The sequence below is a fragment of the Pristis pectinata genome, chromosome 28, assembly GCF_009764475.1.
Source record: "Pristis pectinata isolate sPriPec2 chromosome 28, sPriPec2.1.pri, whole genome shotgun sequence".
NCBI lineage: Eukaryota > Metazoa > Chordata > Chondrichthyes > Rhinopristiformes > Pristidae > Pristis > Pristis pectinata.
The window spans coordinates 16,945,912-16,964,778 of record NC_067432.1 but is presented as its reverse complement, the minus strand read 5'-3'; positions in this window follow the sequence as shown (position 1 = coordinate 16,964,778).

Sequence of the window (18,867 nt, the reverse complement as noted above, 5' to 3'; positions counted from 1 at the left end):
TAAACTTCAAAGGCATCAAACCTAACCTGTCCAATCTCTCATCATAACTAAAATTCTCCACCTCTGCCAACCTCTCCTCACCCCCTCCAGTGCAATCATGTCCTTCCTATAGTGTGGTGACCAGAACTGGACACAGTTCTCCAGCTGTAGCCCAATAAACGTTTCATAAAGTTGCATCATAACCACCCTGCTCTTCTACTCAATGCCCCTGTCTCAATGCCCCTGTTAACAAAAGCAAGTATTCCAAATGCCTTCTTCACCACCTTATCTATCTGTGTTGCCACCTTCAGAAATCCTTGGACTCTGAAATCCCTCTGTTCCTCAATACTCCTCAGGGCCCTATCATTCATTATGTATATCCTAGCATTATTCCTCCCAAAATGCATTACCTTCCACTTCTCCCAATTTCATGAAAGACAATCTGAATTACAAACTGATTAGCTAAGGCATCATTGCAAACAACAAACTAGCAGGTTCCAAATGAGGTATGTGGATAAAGGAAATTCAATATATACGTTACAATTCACCTTTTTCCTACTGCACCCCATTCTGTGATCTTTTTAAACAAAGCACCTCTTCTACAATTCAAGGCAAAAACATATTTCAAGTTCGATACTTATGAATAAACATTTGCTTGTAACCAAAAGTTATTAGCATTAGTTAAAGTACAGGTGAAAGGGCCTGTTTCTATGTTGTATGACTCTAAGATTCTGCTGGATATATAGTTAATATTTCTGTCCAGAGTCTAAATTCAGCCCCGTATGTAACTCAAAACCAGCTCTGATCTGAGCAACATTAATTCCTTAAAATAACTAATTGGGCTTTCTTAATTTGAATAATTGTTGAGGACATTTGAATGCAACTGAGTAAATCACACACGCTTGTGTTGGTTTGAGGGTAGTTGTCTCCTCTCTCAAGCTACCTAGACAAGTGATTTAAGCATACAATGTAAGTACAGAAAATAATGTTCACTATTCCCAGTTACTTACTTTAGAACTGTGGCTTTGCCCATGAATACAACTCAGAAAAAAACAACTCAGAATTACCAATACAGGTATCTATTTTCCTGGTCAAGGCTAAATATAATGTTTTAATGAAAGAGGTTAAGAATGTACAATTTAGAATTAACAAAAAGGCTGGACAAAATATCAGTGTCCTGGAATGGTGGGGAATACAAAAATGGAAGAAATTGGAGGGGTATATTACAGCTATCAAATTCTCACTAAAGGAAACTAAAACATGCCCTGTGGAGTTAAGGGTTGCAAAATGCAGGAGAATTGGGGGACGTCCAAAAATAAACTGCAGCCTTTCAAACCAGATCAGCCATTGTAGGCAGTGGACAAGATGACCTCAAATTTGCTGGAGAATGAATAATCTGTTAATAATTGGACAGCCTTAAGGCTTACATGTTCCAGATGTCCCTACCTCTGGCAACATAATAAAGTTCTTCATCCTAATGCTTACCTGAACCACCACTAATTAAAGATAAGAGTGCCCTCTGCCCTTTATGCCTATAAAAAATGTATTCACAACCTTAGTACAGGATTCTGCAGTTTAAGAGTAATATTGTTACAAAGTGAACTACCAATCAGTTTCATCCATCCCACAGTGCTGAATGCTGTGTCAGCAGAAATGCAGTGAACCCTTGTGTCTCAGAAACTGACCCAACTGAACACAGTTATTGCCAGGACGATCAATATCTTTTACAGTGCGAACTTTGACAATGCTAAGCTGGGATTTCCTTGAACGACTTTTCTCACTTTAACATGAGACTGAGGTGTTGTTCTGCCACATGGCATGAATGTCCATTCAATAGGTTTCTCCAAAAAGGAAGCTATACTATGGAGGAAAATACATTTTTTATTATTGTAAATTAGCCATGCAATAACTGATGCAGTTATCAAATTGCTTTTCATTATCGGTAGTAACATTTCTCAGTTTTATGATTTTATGGGAATATCTAACATGGGCCCCTTAGATTTTAAAATGGACTTATGTTACTCCATCTGATAAAATTCCTTGAATCAATCAACTAACAACAGCACTGTGGGAGTATTTATCTGCCAAGGACTAGAAGATCTACCACCGATCATTCATGGGCAATAGAGAATGGGTAAAAACGCTGGCCTTCGCAGCCATGTCTGCTTCCCGCAAATGAATAAAAGAAGTTTGAAATTAGTAACTAGTTTCAAGGGAGGGTGTCACTATTATTTCACACCTAACTAGCTGCTTGGATAGTATTTCAGGTTTGAGAAAAAATAATTTATATCACGTTGCCACTGCAAGGGACACTGATTTGCCAAAAAGTGCTGACGGATAATGATAGAAAACAGTTCCAATCTGACCCAATAAACATCTGAGCAAACTGTGATGGCACTTAAATCACATTTTGAATGAAGTTTTAATTTATTTGGGTAGGCTGATTAGTTTTTCCATTAATATTGGGCTCATTCTGTTGCTCAGGTCTGGGTCGCAATCAGTATACTGTTCAGATCTAATTTATTCTGATTTCCACAAAGTTGGTTCTAATGTGCTGCAGTTTGTGGGAAAGGGGAGAGCGTGTTTTCCATTCTTGTTGGAACACAGTCATGACCCTGCTTCTTTGTCGAAACTGGAATAAATACCATTTTTGAAGAAATCGTTCACCCACTTTTTGCAGTGCTAGCACCCAGTTGCATGACCCAGAAAAAAAAATGTTTTCTCCTGAATTATGTGCAACCATTTTTTTAAACAAACTAGAGGAACAGCACAGAATCAGAATCAGGTTTATTATCACTGACATATGTCATGAAATTTGTAGTTTTGTGGCAGGATGTAAAGAAATAAAAATTACTGTAAGTTACAAAAATAAATAAATAGTGCAAAAGAGGAATAACGAGGTAGTGTTCATGGGTTCGTGGACCATTCAGAAGTCTGATGGCAGGGGGGAAGAAGCTGTTCCTGAACCATTGACTGTGGGTCTTCAGGCTCCTGTACCTCCTCCCTGATGTAGTAACGTGAAGAGGGCATGTCCCAGATGGGGACGGTCCTTAATGATGGATGCTGCCTTCTTGAGGCACCGCCTCTTGAAGATGTCCTCAGTGGCAGGGAGGGTTGTTTCTATGATGGAGCTGGATCGACCAGGTGGTGATGCAACCAGTCAGAATGCTCTCCACTGTACATCTGTAGAAATTTGCAGGAGTCTTTGGTGACATACCAAATTTCCTCAAACTCCTAATGAAGTAGAGCCACTAGCATGCCTTCTTCATGATTGCATCAATGTGAAGATAGATCCTCTGAGATGTTGACGCCCAGGAACTTGAAGCTGCTCGCCCTTTCCACCGCTGACCCCTCAATTAAGACAGATGTGTGTTCTCCCGACTTCCCCTTCCTGAAGTCCACAATCATTCCTCATGTTCCACCTGCGGAGCCTACAAACCGGCGGCAATCAACATTGAATTCTCCAATTCCAATAACTGCTCTCCCTGTCCCTTTTCTCTCTCTTCCTGATCAACCTGGCTCCCATCACCATGTCTCCTTCCCCTTTCCCATCCTCTCCATCTGCCCATCTCCCACACACTCCTCCCACTGGTCCCCCTCCCCCACAGCTCTCCCCACCTCTATTCCAGGCTCCACCTTCCTCTCCTATCAGATTCCATCACCTTCAGCCTTTTGTCACTTTCACTCACCACCTACCAGCTTCTGATGCTATTCCCACTCTCCCCAATCCCATCCACCTATCACCTGCCAGCTCCTGCTCCACCCTTCCCTCCAGTTATTTATACTGGCTATCTCCCCTCTATTTCTCAGTCCAGTCCAACCACAGTACAGCAGCATACAAGGCTATGACAGAGATGAGAAAAATGAAGGAGGGAGGGCAGGCAGGGAGGATATAGGACTCATGTGTCTAGACAACATCCACATGATGATCAGGCTTGATGGGCTCTTGTGCTGTGTGTGGCTCCAAGTCACTGCAAGATTCAAACCCATTAAAGACCCAGTGATTGGAGTGCGCCTTGCACTGAGGTGTATACTATAGGCAAGGTTGCAGTCTTTGTCAGTAATGCATATGGGCAAAAGTGAAGTACAGAAATATATGCCTGGCTGAAGCTGTGAGGAAACCGTCAATGTCCCAAAAGGCACCCTTTGATTCCTGTCTGTTTGCCAATGTCCAGCAGGGTTTGTTTGTTGTTTTGTAGATCATGTTTTCACCAGGAAGTTTCTGTTGGCAAATTAGGAAATGGAAGGTGTGAACCCAGATGATGTCATTAGATACCCATCAATGTCAGGCAAAAGTCAGACACTTCGTGGTGAACTCTGCCAAGACTGCTTGAGCCATTTTCCCGATGGTTGTTAATGAATCTAGAAATGATAATTGGTCTAATCCAGTTTGAGCACAATCCATTTTATAAGCAAATTACTCATAAGAAAATGTACAACATGCTCCAATGCCTTGGCAATTTTCTTCATCCAATCCTGCTGAACAACTGCAGTTATTTCAATTATCTACTTATATGTAATATTGTTGTTTGCACATTCAGTGATAAAGAATCAAGGGATATGGAGTTAATGACGGAAAGTAGTGCTGAAATTAAAAGATCAGCCATGATAAGATTTCTTTATTAGTCACACGTACGTTGAAACACACAGTGAAATGTATTGTTGCGTCGAGTGTTCTGGGGGCAGCCCGCAAGTGTCGCCTGGCTTCCGGCGCCAACATAGCATGCCCACGACTTCCTAACCCGTACGTCTTTGGAAAGTGGGAGGAAACTGGAGCACCTGGAGGAAACCCACACAGACGCGGGGAGAACGTACAAAGTCCTTACAGACAGCAGCTGGAATTAAACCCGGGTCACTGGTGCTGTAATAGCGTTACGCTAACTGCTACACTCCTGTGCAGAGCAGGCATGAGAGGATGGGTGGTATACACCTACTCCTAATCTGTACCTTCCTACCTTCATGTGCAAGTGCCAGTGATGGCTTTTCATATATAAGATGGCAGTGGGGAGCAGGAGGCAGAGTTGTCACAGGTGTTTAGATGATATTCCTGCATCTATTTATGCTCCTATGCAAACTGGCCAGAGCTTAACTGCAGAACCTCTCATATTGAAGAGCCAGCAGACACTGGAAGTACATTGGTCTGTTTGGGAATATTCTGGAAAGGCACTTTAAATGCAGCTAATAGAGCCGCTGTCTCACTGCTCCAGAAACTGGGTTCAATCCTGACCTCGGGTGTCTGTCTGTGTGGAGTTTTCACAATCTCCCTGTGACTGCATGGGTTTCTTCCAGGTGTTCCAGTTTCTCCTACATCCCAAAGATGGTAGGTTGGTTGGTTAATTAGCTGCTGTATATTAGCCCTGGGAATGTGAGGAGAATAAAATGGGATTAGTGTAGGATTAGGATAAACGGGTGCTTGATGGTCAGTGCAAACTTGCAGGGCTGAAGGGCCTGATTGTGTGCTATATGACTCTTTAACTCCTCCCTGGAAGATTACTGTTAAATTGGTATTGCTAAATGCATCATATGGTATCAACAACTCACTGCTCCAATTCTGATAATACAATATTGATAATAAAGCCCAAGATGCAGCACAGCATTTGTAGATAAGTTTATTTTAATAAAGCATGAGACTGGAGTATTAAATTGAGTAATCTATTACTTGCTTAATCTGGATTCTTTTGGCAAACATCTGCCAGAAGCTGACATATTAACCATATTTAGCAAGACCATGGACCTATTTATTCTGAAAACTATCATCTTAATGATTATTCAGTACAATTATAATGAATTATTAATAAGCGTAAGCAAATGCTGATTTTCTCAACAGTAGAGTCAGTAACATTACCAGTGCATACTAGTGTAACAGGATGAATTTATGTCTGCTTTGTGCATTAGGCATTTTTGTTCAGAAGCAGGCATACCACAGGCAACTCATCCAGATGGAAAAGACTTTGTCTACCTAAAACACACAAAAATCAACAGACATGTTAGTTCTGCCATGTTTGCACATTGGTAGAAGTCAACACTTAATACAAATGTTTGATTTAATGCCAAGCAAGAGAAAAGGTTTAGTTGTGAATCAAGAAGTTAATGATCAGATCTTTCTACATTTTCTTAGAGATGCACAATAAATTTATCCATACTAGTAATCTACATGACAAAGATGTGCCAGAAGTTCTGGCAGGTCAATTAATATGTTTTACGGATGCCAATTACATGCAAAGAATTCATTTGCCCATTCTGAATTCAACTAGGGTGTAGCAACTCACCGTCCGAGCAAACGAACTGGCTCGGCAGTCGGGTCGCACATCGTTGGAGCGTCGAGGCCCAAGATGGCGCTGGGCCTTCGTCTTGCCTGAGCGACGGGGAGAACCCTAACGCGGGAAAAGTTTGATGACGTAGCGCATAAGTCATTTTCTGTTTTCGGTGGACGGGAACCACTCCTCTTAAAAGGCCCGCGCAAGGCGGGAAAATAAATCAGTTCTTGTTCTGCAGCCCATCGACTAGTATCTTGCTTTCACATCGCGGAAGCAGCCGCTACATTGGTAACCCCAATGGTCCAAACGGATTTTGGGCCCGCACTCCAGAACTTTCCAAACCTACCCCCTGGGAGAAGCCAGCCTACCAGCCCCGCTCCTGGACTCCGTTTCCCTGTCTGGCAACGAGTTCACCAAGCTCCTAGCTGAGTTCCCATCAGTTTTGGCAACTCAATTTACAAATTCAATGTCCAAACATGGGGTGCGGAACCACATCATTACCACAGGGCCACTCCTTCATGCCAGAGCACGACGACTACCTCCAGACAAGCTCCGCCTGGCAAAGGAAGAGTTCCGCCACATGGAGGAGCTGAGGATCGTTTGCAGGTCAGACAGCCCCTGGGCCTCCCCGCTGCACATGGTCCCCAAAGCCACCAGCGGGTGGAGGCCCTGCGGCAACTACCGCAGGCTGAATGACGCCACCACCCCGGACCGCTACCCCATCCCTCACATCCAGGACTTCACAGCGAGCCTACATGGGGCCCGCATCTTCTCCAAGGTGGACCTCGTTCGGGGATACCACCAAATCCCGGTCCACCTGGATGACGTCCCCAAAACTGCGATTATCACCCCATTCGGCCTCTTCAAGTTCCTTCGAATGCCATTCGGCCTTAAGATCGCCGTGCAGACTTTCCAGCGGCTGATGGATGCGGTAGGCTGAGACCTGGACTTCGTGTTCACTTACTTAGATGACATACTAATCGCCAGCCGTGACCACCAAGAACACCTTTCCCACCTCTGCCAACTGTATTCCCGTCTCCGTGATTTTGGCCTCACGATCAACCCGGCCAAGAGCCAATTCGGACTTGACTCTATCGATTTCCTCAGTCACAGAATCACCAGTGACGGAGCAACACCCCTACCTGCCAAGGTAGACGCTATCCACCATTTTGCCCATCCCAACACGGTCAAAGGCCTGCAGGAATTCCTGGGGATGGTCAACTTTTACCATCGGTTCATTCCTGCAGCAGCCCGTATCATGCGCCCTTTGTTCGCGCTGATGTCTGGCAAGGGCAAGGACATCGCCTGGAATGACGAGGCTGTGGCTGCCTTCATTAAGGCCAAGGACGCCCTGGCAGACGCCATGATGCTGGTACACCCTAGGACATACGTCCCAACTGCCCTCACGGTGGACGCATCCAACACCGCAGTTGGTGGAGTACTGGAACAACTAATCAAAGGCCATTTGCACCCTTGGCATTTTTCAGCAGGCACCTTAGACCACCCGAACTGAAATACAGCGCTTTTGATCGGGAACTTCTAGCGCTGTACCTGGTGGTCCGGCACTTCCGGTACTTTTTAGAAGGCAGGCCTTTCACCGCTTTCACTGACCATAAGCCTTTGTCCTTCGCCTTCTCCAACGTCTCCAATCCCTGGTCAGCTCGTCAGCAGAGACATTTGTCCTACATTTCTGAATTCACAACGGATATCCAACATGTCTCCGGAAAGGTCAATGTCGTTGCTGACGCGCTTTCCAGACCGACCATCCACAGCCTGTCCCTGGGTTTTGACTACACGGCCCTGGCTGAAGCACAGCAAGCCAGCGACGAGCTGCCCAGCTACAGAACCGCAGTCTCGGGCCTGCAGCTCCAAGATTTCTTAGTCGGTCCAGGTCAGCAGACCCTCCTTTGCGACATCGCAACAGGTCAACCCCGCCCTATAGTTCCTGCAGCCTGGTGGAAACGCGTTTTCAACTCAATACACGGGTTGGCACACCCGTCCATCAGATCAACTGCCCGACTAGTCGCCAGCAAGTTCGTCTGGCATGGCCTGCGCAAACAGGTCAGTGAGTGGGCCAGGACTTGGCCGCACTGCCAGACATCAAAAATCCAACGACACACCAAGGTCCCGCCACAGCAGTTCAAGCCTACCCGTAGAAGGCTTGACCACATCCACGTCGACCTCGTTGGTCCTCTGCCAGTTTCAAGAGGAGCCCAGTACCTCCTTACCATTGTGGACCGGTTCACGAGGTGGCCAGAGGCAACCCCTCTATCCGACATCACGACTGATTCCTGTGCCCAGGTGCTGCTCACAACTTGGATCTCGCGTTTTGGTGTTCCGGCCCACATCACTTCAGACAGGGGCACCCAGTTTATCTCCAGCCTCTGGTCTGCATTAGCGAACATGCTAGGGACGCAGCTGCACACCACCATGGCCTACCACCCTCAATCAAACGGGTTGGTGGACCATTTCCACCGCCATCTGAAATCAGCCCTGATGGCCCACCTGGAAAGTCCTAACTGGGTCGACGAACTGCCTTGGGTCCTGCTCGGCATACGCACTGCCCCCAAAGAAGATCTCCACGCTTCGTCAGCTGAACTCGTGTACGGTGCACCCCTGGTCGTAACAGGGGATTTCATACCCGCCCTTCGGGGCCAGGAGGAACAACCCACAGCAGTCCTGGAAAGACTGCGCGAGAGGCTCAGCAGCTTGGCACTGATTCCCACTTCGAGGCATGGTCAAGCCCCATCCTGTGAGCCCAAGGAACTACGAGACTGTAAATTCGTTTTCTTTCGCAGGGGCACACCCCGGGCACCGTTGTAACGACCATACGAGGGGCCATTCCAGGTTATCAGGAATAATGGGTCCACCTTTATTTTGGACATGGGGGCAAGGAAGAGGTCTTCACAACAGACCGCCTCAAACCGGCCCATTTAGATCTACAACAACCGGTCAAGGTCCCAACACTGCGACGCAGAGGCCAACCTCCTAAGCAACGGCTAGCACAGCCCCCGAACGTTGGGGACCGTATCGCCGGTTCTTGGGGGGGGGGGGGGCGGTGTTGTGTAGCGAATCACCATCCGAGCAAGCGAACCGGCTCGGCGGTCAGGTCGCGCGTCGTCGGAGTGGCGAGGTCCAAGATGGCGCTGGGCCTTCGTCTTCCCCGAGCAACAGGGAAAACCCACGCGCGGGGTAAGTTTGATGATGTAGCGCATACGTCATTTTCTGTTTTCAGTGGACAGGAACCGCTCCTCTTCAAAGGCCCGCGCAAGGCAGGAAAATAAATCAGTTCTTGCTCTGCAGCCCATCAACTAGTGTCTTGCTTTCACATTGCGGTAGCAGCCGCTACAAGGGAATATTTTTGTTATAGTACAGGACCTACTCAATAGTCTATGTCCCAAGCATTAAAATTCTCATTTTGTTTTCTTGGGTGACAAAGATCAAGTATTGATCAATAATATGGCTTCTATTTCTCAATGCAGAGGAATAGAATGTGATTTTATTGCAACAATTAATTTACTGGCTGTAGTAAATCATCATACAGCAACGTGGAACATACCAGCGCAGCAGGAAGTGTCCTAGTTATTGTTTAGTTACTGTCAACTATCCATTGACCAACAAGTAGACTATTCCAGCATAGTTCCTGGGTTAAATCCAGCTTGTGATCTCACATGGATAATAAGAAGCAAATATACATTAATTTAAGTAAGTTGCAAGTTTGGAATGTATCATTCTTTCTCACTTTATTTAGTACCGAAAGAAAATCCTACAATCTATTTTGTTATATGGCATTATTTTCGTTCATGTAAATGTTTCTGATGACCAGTTTTGTGAAATGCAATAAATATCTTGCACAATTTGAAAATAAACCCATGTCTACCTCGTTATTCCTCTTTTGCACTATTTATTACTGTAACTCATTGTAATTTTTATGTCTTGCACTGTACTGCTGCCACAAAACAACAAATTTTACCACATATGTCAGTGATAATAAACCTGATTCTGATTCTAAAACACAGAACACAGCACAGGAACAAGCCCTTCAATCCATGGTCTGTGCCAATCCTGACGCCAGTCCAAACTAATCCCTTCTGCCTGCACATGGTCTATCTCTCTCCTTTCACTGCCTGTTCATGTGCTTATCTAGGTGACTCTTAAATGTTACTATTACACCCATTTTCACCAGCTTCCCTGGCAGCACATTCCAGGCATCTACCACTCTGTGTTAAAAAAAAGCTCGCCTTGTAAATCAGCTTTAAACTTTCCCCCACTCACCTCAAAGCCACGCCCTCTAGCACTTAATATTTCCACCCTGGGAAACAGATTCTGACTATCTACCCTTTCTAGGCCTCTCATAATTTCATACACTTCGTCAGGTCGCCCCTCAGCCTCTGATGTTCCAGAGAAAACAAACCAAGTTTTTCCAACCTCTCCAAAGCCTCCACATTCTTCCTGTAATACAACAACCAGAACTGTGCACAATACTCCAAATGTGACCTAACCAAAGTTTTATACGGGTGCAATATGACTTCCTGACAATTATACTCAAGACATCAAACGATGAAGGCAAGTATGCCTTACACTTTCTTTATCACCCTATCTACTTATGTTGTCACTTTCAGGGAGCTACAGACTTACACCCCAAGATCCCTCTGTACATCAATGCTCCATAGTGACCTGCCATTTACTGTATACTTTCCTCTTGCATTTGACCTCCTGAAGTGCAACACTTCACAGTTGCCCAGATTAAACTCCATCTGCCACTTCTCTGCCCATTTCCAACTGAATCCTTTGGCAACCTTCCTCACCATCCACAACTCTACTAACCTTTGAGTCATCTGCAAACTTACTAATCAGCCCACCTACATTTTTACCCAATTCATTAATACAACGGAGGTCCCTGCACTGATCCTTGTGGTACACCACTGCTGACAGACCTCCAGACGGAATAACACCACTCCACCACTACCCCCTGCCTTCAATGGCCAGGCCAGTTTTGAATCCAATCTACCAAGTCTCCATGGATCTCATGTGCCTTAATCTTCTGGATCAGCTTACTATTGGGGACCTTGTTGAAAGTTTTACTTAAAGTCCATATATACAACATCCACTGCCAGACCCTCATCAATCATCTTCATCACCTCCTCAAAATACTCAATCAAGTTTGTAAGACATGACCTACCCCACACAAAGCCTTGCTGGTTATCCCTAATAAGTCTATACTTTTCCATAATTTCTTTACCACAGATGCAAGGCTCACCAGCCTATAATTTCCAGATTTATCTCTATCACCCTACTTAAACAAAGGAACACCATCATCCATTCTCCAGTCCTCTGAGACCTCATCTGTTATGATTGATTCTCATTATAATGAAAGAACTTTTAATTGGGGTTAATCATTACATCACCAAAACCCTAATTATCCAATGATGTTATGTGCCAATAATCATTGAGGGAAGTAATTTAGGTTCACTAAGGTAAGATGAACACACATGACATGATCACATGCCAACATCTAATTGACAATCAGGTTTCCTGGTTAAAACGAGGCAAAAAGCATCTAATGCTGTTGGCAAGGTTCCTGTCAAATTATAGCACATGATCAGGTGATCCTTAAGCTTATAAGCAAAGGTGAAGGAACCCAGTGCTACCACAAGTACAAAATACATCATTGATTGTTAGAGTATTATTTAACTGTATTTATTCTGTGGGTGTGATCAATCAACATATCTCCAGCAATAATCCTTATGGGCTTCAGGATGTTTTTTTTTAGAAAGAATAAACAAGTGCTGGAAATGCTTACTAGATCAGTTAACATTACTGGATGGTGAAGCAAAGTTAAAGTTTCAGATTGATGACTGTTCATTAGAACATAGAGAAAAGTTCTAAAGGAGAGTGTTGGTTGTGCAGTTAGTCGTTAATATCCAGAGCTCTGTTGCCTGATGACATGTTAAAGAGCAAGTGCAGTCACAGTGGAGTGGGCTCCATAATCAGACAGTTGATTGGCCTCATAAAACTGCTACACGCAAATGAAATGTTAATTGTGTACGGCTCGGATTCCCACAACTCTGTGGAGACGCATTCAATGGTACAAAACATCTATTATGGTACATGGTGCCTGTCAGAAGCAAGGGGGTGTGGGTGCTGGTGGTCAAAGAGGAAAAAAAACAACTCCCTTCTGTTCCAGTAAAAGATCTGTTCCAATAAATGCTGTGTAGTCTTAAATATATTCAAATGAATTTTGTTTTCCTCGGGGTGACCATGTTATTGCTGGAGAATGAGTAGCGTTCCATTGGAGACCCAATGACACTACTGCACAATTAAGATTTCTCAGCAGCTCAAGACTGGAGGAAACAGGAGAATTTAGCATATTTAGTTAGTAGTTAATATCCAGAGCTTTGTTGCCTGGTGATGTGATAAAGAGCAAGTGCAGTCAGAGCAGAGCAAGCTCCTTAGTCAGATGGTTGTCGGGCCTCACAAGTATAGTCCATGCTAATGAGATGTTAATTGTGTACAATTCTGATTCCCACAACTCAGTGGAGATGCATTCACTGGCCTGGAGTGCAGACAAACATGAGCCTGTTCACTTCCATCCTTTGCTTTTGGTAAAAATTCACTTCTAAATGAACTTTTAATTTTTCACTGATCATTTTATTTATCAGTCCCAGTCACTTGTCTGCAGCATCAAACTGTTAATGTTTGCAAACCAAAAACACATTCCCTTTGTTCTCTCCATCTCTGCAACTTAAAACATGCCTATTTTCTAATAGCTCTGAAGAAAGTTTGGTAACCTAAAATGCTTTTCTCCCCATAGATCCTACCTGACCCAGTGAATATTTCCAGTATCTGTGTTTATTAAGCTGTGTATGTTACTTGCACCTCCTCAAGCAGTCTCTGTCCAGATATGTCAAAACCTGGAAACACACTTTAGTGGTCTGCTACGTGGCAAGAAACAACTGTGCCACTTAAGGGCCAAGCAATGACCATCTCCTACTAAAGAGAGTTCAAACATCTCTGCTTGACTTTTAACACCGATCCCTCACAAACAACATGCACAGGGTCACAAGTGACCAGAAATAGATCCAGATCAGCCACATAAACATTATGGTGACAAGAAAGGGTCAAGGACTGTGCAAGTGACTCATTTCCTGATTCACCAAAGCCTTGGCACCGTCTATAAAGCACAAATTAAGAGTGCGATGGAATACTGTTTTTGTGTTTGGGTGACTACTGCTCCAATGACACTCAAGAAGCTTGACACCATCTAGAGGGAAAAAAAATCAGACTGCTGATTCAGCTTCACAATTTTCATTCAGTATCCCTACTGCCAGCGTACCATGAACATAACTGCAAAATGCAATGTAGCTCCTCCCAAAGGCAACTTCTATTGCCTGGAAAGACAAGGACAGCAGGCACTTGGGGAAGTGGCAAGTGCCCCTCCGATAACATTATATCCCGCTTCGAGAACATATTACTATTCTTTCCTCATCACTCGGATAAATTTCTGGAACTCTATCTACCAACAATGCGGGAGTAGCTTCATCACTTCAACTTCTCAAAGTCAACTAAAAGAAGACAATAAATGGCTGTTTGACCCGCCGAGTTCCTCCAGCAGATCGTTTGTTGCTCCAGATTCCAGCATCTGCAGTTTCTTCTGTCTCCAATAAATGGCATTCTTAGCAGTGATGCATTCATCTAGTGTATAAATTTAAAAAAAATACCTTTCCTCGTGTGTTTAGGCTCATTTTCTCTCTACCTTTCTAGCCCTATGATCACGATATTACCTTGTACATTTTTAAAGCCAATACAGTGTGTAACTTGACTGAAAACTTTAGACAAATATCAAAAGATCTATGTGTGGAAATGGAACCCCGAATAACAGTGCAGAAAAAAATACTGTTTCAAACATTCTAAACTCCTCAGAGTACAGAAGTTATGAAATTCTGTCCATTTTCAAAAATAGTTTTGTATCTTTAGTAGATATAGTTATGTAAATTAATTGCATTTTGAAAAAGTTTAAATTTGCTTTACAAATTTAATTTCAGAACCATTGAGAGTTTACGTCATGATGCTTTCCATGGAACCATAGAACAATACAGCACAATACAGGCCCTACAGCCCACCATGTTGTGCCGACCTTTAAACCACACCTAAGACTACCTAACCCCCTCCTCTCACATATCCCCCTATTTTAAATTCCTCCATATGCTTATCTAACAATCTCTTGAACTCAACCCTCAACCAACATACCTGCCTCCACCATTACCCCAGGCAGCGCATTCCATGCACCAGCCACTCTCTGGGTGAAAAACCTCCCTCTGATATCTCCCTTGAACTTCCCACCCATTACGTTAAAGCCATGCCCTCTTGTATTGAGCATTGGTGCCCTGGGAAAGAGGCGCTGGCTGTCTACTCTATCTATTCCTCTTAATATTTTGTATACCTCTATCATGTCTCCCTTCATCCTCCTTCTCTCCAAGGAGTAAAGCCCCAGCTCCTTTAGTCTCTCCTCATAATCCATACTCTCCAAACCAGGCAGCATCCTGGTAAATCTCCTCTGCACCCTTTCCAACGCTTCCACATCCTTGTTCCTGGATCTGGAACTTGAATTACAAGTTCACTTCAGACTGAGATCTCCACAAACAGCAATCAAAAACTTTTATCCCATTAGTCTGACCTGGATTCAAATTTGGGACCTATATCCAAAAGTTATACCATGTTAAACATTGCACCACCCAGATTTTCAGGAAGCAATCCTTTTGAAAATGTATTTGGAAATTTAAAATATATTTTAATTTGTATTTTAATATATGTTTCACTTTGTACGTTTTAACAATTAATAGGGTTATCGTTGTAAATACTGAGTGTTACCAAGAATGCTGAAAACCTGTTCAACTGCTGGAGACTAGCAGAAAAGCCCACACTGTCCTCACCTACCCTCACATTCACAACCAACAAGAGTCTTTGTATGTTATATCCAAGAGAGAACTTTGGCCAACCCTATCCAACCTCTTCACTACCCCTCTCTCTCTTTCTGCTGCAGCCGGGGTCAGCTAACTCATAGACTAAAAGGCTAACTCAGAAATTTAATCAAAGATATTCCTAATTTTGCATAATGCAAGTAATTTTATCTAGTTAGTGCAATCTGAAAACTTTTAAGGTTTGCCATCACCAGGTATAGGAGTTTCTCAAGGAACAATGTGCACGTACTTTAAAACTGAGCTTCGGTGGGCAACGTGACTGAACTACAAATGCATAAATAGGGGAACCAGACTTTTAGATCTGGATCTGCACTGATCTTTAGAGTGTAACTTTGGACAATAGGTCCAAATACTAATGACTGTGTAAAACCCAGAAGGTAATTCTGTACTGACAGCACAGAGCGTGAAAAATAACATTGTAAAGAAGATATCTGGACAGGTAATGTATCATTCCTACCCCTGGCTGACCCTAACATTATTCATTGCAATGGTAAGATGATCATAAGCTATGAAATGTCACTACTCCCAAAAACAAAATAGGTGGACCTCTACTGAATAAACACCAAAGTGTAAAGTCAAATCAGGGAAGAATGATTGTGTGCTATTTAATATGTTCAAATTTTATTTCATATTCACATTATGACATTTGAATTATTCAGATAACATAACCTGCAAAAGAAATGTTTTTAAAAACCTTAATGCTAATTTGTTATGACATGCCTATGTTCCATTTATTTTCTAATTAACTATTGTTTCAACAGGCTAACATAGAATCAGGACTACTTTTCATTTTTTTAAAAATTGGAGATGTTATACTACAGCATGTACATGCCACCATTTTTTCCAAACTTGTTCAGATTTTGCAAAATAACATAAAAATATGCCATACTGTAATATGAAGGGGTCTTATAAAAACAAACCTCTTTCAATAATCTTCATTGAGATAAAGCATGTCAAAAATTCTAACAGAAACTTAGTCCAGTTATTCCTGGAGCAAATTAATTTAGCAGTTTAAACTGCTAAACTTGAACCACCTGTCCTGAGCGAATGAGCTTTTCCAGTCCAAATCAGTAGCATCCAGTACACATGCACACACATACACTCTGTTAAATGTAGACAATGACATTGGCTGGAAAATCTCAAGTTCCATCTGTTAAAATGTTTTTGCCAGGTGATTGAGATGACTCCTTCTGCTTTCTGATAGCACTCTTTGCCACACCAGCAATAATTTGTACTTATGGAGCACCTTTGATATATTAAGCTGTCTCAAGATACTTCCAAGAACATTAACAAAATTAAGGGGCCATTTGGAAAGATGATCAAAGCTTGATCAAGGTTTTTGGAGTGTCTCAAAAGAGGAGATAGAAAGATTTACAGAGGGGATTCAGAGTTCTGAGCTTTGGCAGCACTGAATAATATAGAACTGCCAGTATACCACTAGACTCACCCAAAACCTTCAAATTAACAACACAACCTAAAAGAAATGCTACTTTACCATTCTTTTAAAAAAAGGTGGAATAGGGAATATTAGAGCATTTGACTGTCATGGGTAGGTGGTAATTCAGAGTTAAAGTTACACTCAGCAATGATCTTATTGTATGGCAAGCAGGCTCAAGGGTCCAAGTGGCTGACTCCTGCCCCTACTTCCTAATTCCTTTTTATACATCAGGAGTATGTTGTGGAGCTGGAGAGAAACAATTAAACCTGTTTATCAATATCACTGTAACTTCCCCGATTTAGACTTGTATTACCAATGCCAAACTTAAAGTCATACAATCATAAAGCACAGAAAGAGGCTCTTTGGTCCACCATGAAGCTGACCATAAAGTACCCATCTATACTAATTCTATTTACTAATAGTTGGTTCATAGTCTTCTGTGCCTTGCCGATTCTAGTGCTCATCCAGATAGTTTTTAAATATTTGAGAGTACATGCCTCCACCATTTTCTCAGGCAGATTGCAACCACCTTCTGGGTGAAAAGATTTTTCTTCAGATCCCTTCTAACCATTTTACTCGTCACTTAATCTAATGCCCTCTCATTTTAGATTTCTCTTATGGGGAGACATTTCTCACTAGCCACCTTATCTATGACCCTCATAATTTTGTATACATCATTTGGTTCCCCCAGCCTCCTTTGCTCCAAGGATATCAAACCCAGCCTATCCAATATCCTGGTAAATCTCCTCTGCACCCTCTTCAGGACAACCATGTCCTTCTTATAATGTGGTGACCAGAACTACACACTGTACTCCAGCTGTGGCCTAACCAACATTTTATTAATTTGTACCATAACCTCGGTACTCTTGTATTCCATGCCCCTGCTAATAAAAGCAAGTATTTCATATGCCTTCTTCATCACCTTGTCTACCTGTGCTGCCACCTTTAAGTATCAATGGACTTGCGCACCAAGGTCCCTCTGTTCCTCAGTACTCTGAAGTATGTATTCTATTCTACCTTTATTGGACCTCTCAAAATGCATTACCTCCCACCCATCGAGATTAAGTTCCATCTGTCATTGCTCAGCCCAATTTACCAGCCAACTAATATTGTTCTCTAATCCAAGATTATCAACAACTTCAACGATTTTTGTGTCATCTTCAAACTTACTGATCAAGCCCCCATTTTCATATCCAAATCATTAATGTATATGAAAATTAGCAAGGTCCCAGCATCAGTCTCCTGTGGTTACATCACTGGTCACAGGCTTCCAATCACAAAAATAACCCTCCACCATCACCTTCTGTCTCCTATTACAAAGTCAACTTTGGATCCAATTTGCCAACTTGCCTCAGATCCTGTGGGTTCCAAACTTTTGGATCAGATTTTCATGTGGGACCCTATCAAAAGCCTTACTGAAGTCCATGTACACTACATCAACTACACTGCTCTCATCAATCTATTTTATTCCTTCGAAAAATTCAATCAGACAGTATCTCTCACCAACAAAGCTGTGTTGACCATCCCAGATCATTCCCTGCCTTTCCAAGTGTAGATTAATCCTGTCCCTCAGAATTTTTTTCCAATAACTTCCCAACCACTGACATTAGAGTTCCTCTTAAAAGATTTAGCGATGATTTCACCTGTGATATTAGTTTGTTATCACCAGGTTTATATGTAGTGACATGCACCATATGGTTTATAAAATTTTGTGTGATGTGCAAGCATTTTCAGTCACTTAAAATGTCACTGCAGTTTTCACCTGTATGTGGTCAAAGTGCGTCTGTGCAGGGTGCACATATGTGTCTATGTACACATGCATGCTAAGTCTCTGCTGCAATCATCTTGGATTTCCTTCCATTGGACCCAAACCTCAACTGTGAAGGCTGTTTGGTAGCTGGTTGCAGTGGCTATTTTATATCAAGAGCATTCATGCACTGACCTCTTCAGCTAACTAACTGTATACAAGTCATCCTTGATCCAGTAATGCTGACAAAGATGAAGTTTGTGAATTACACGATATTTTAGCAGAATACCTTTGATTCCTTTATTGACTTTTGGTTATGATGTTATTGTGGGGTATCCTTATGGTGTTAAAATCATAAATTCTTAATCATTTTAATCAAATTCCAGATGACACTGAAAGAGTTGTAATTGCCATGCCACGAGTGAGAGTGCATTAATAATGTTCTTTAAGCAACTCATTAGACTC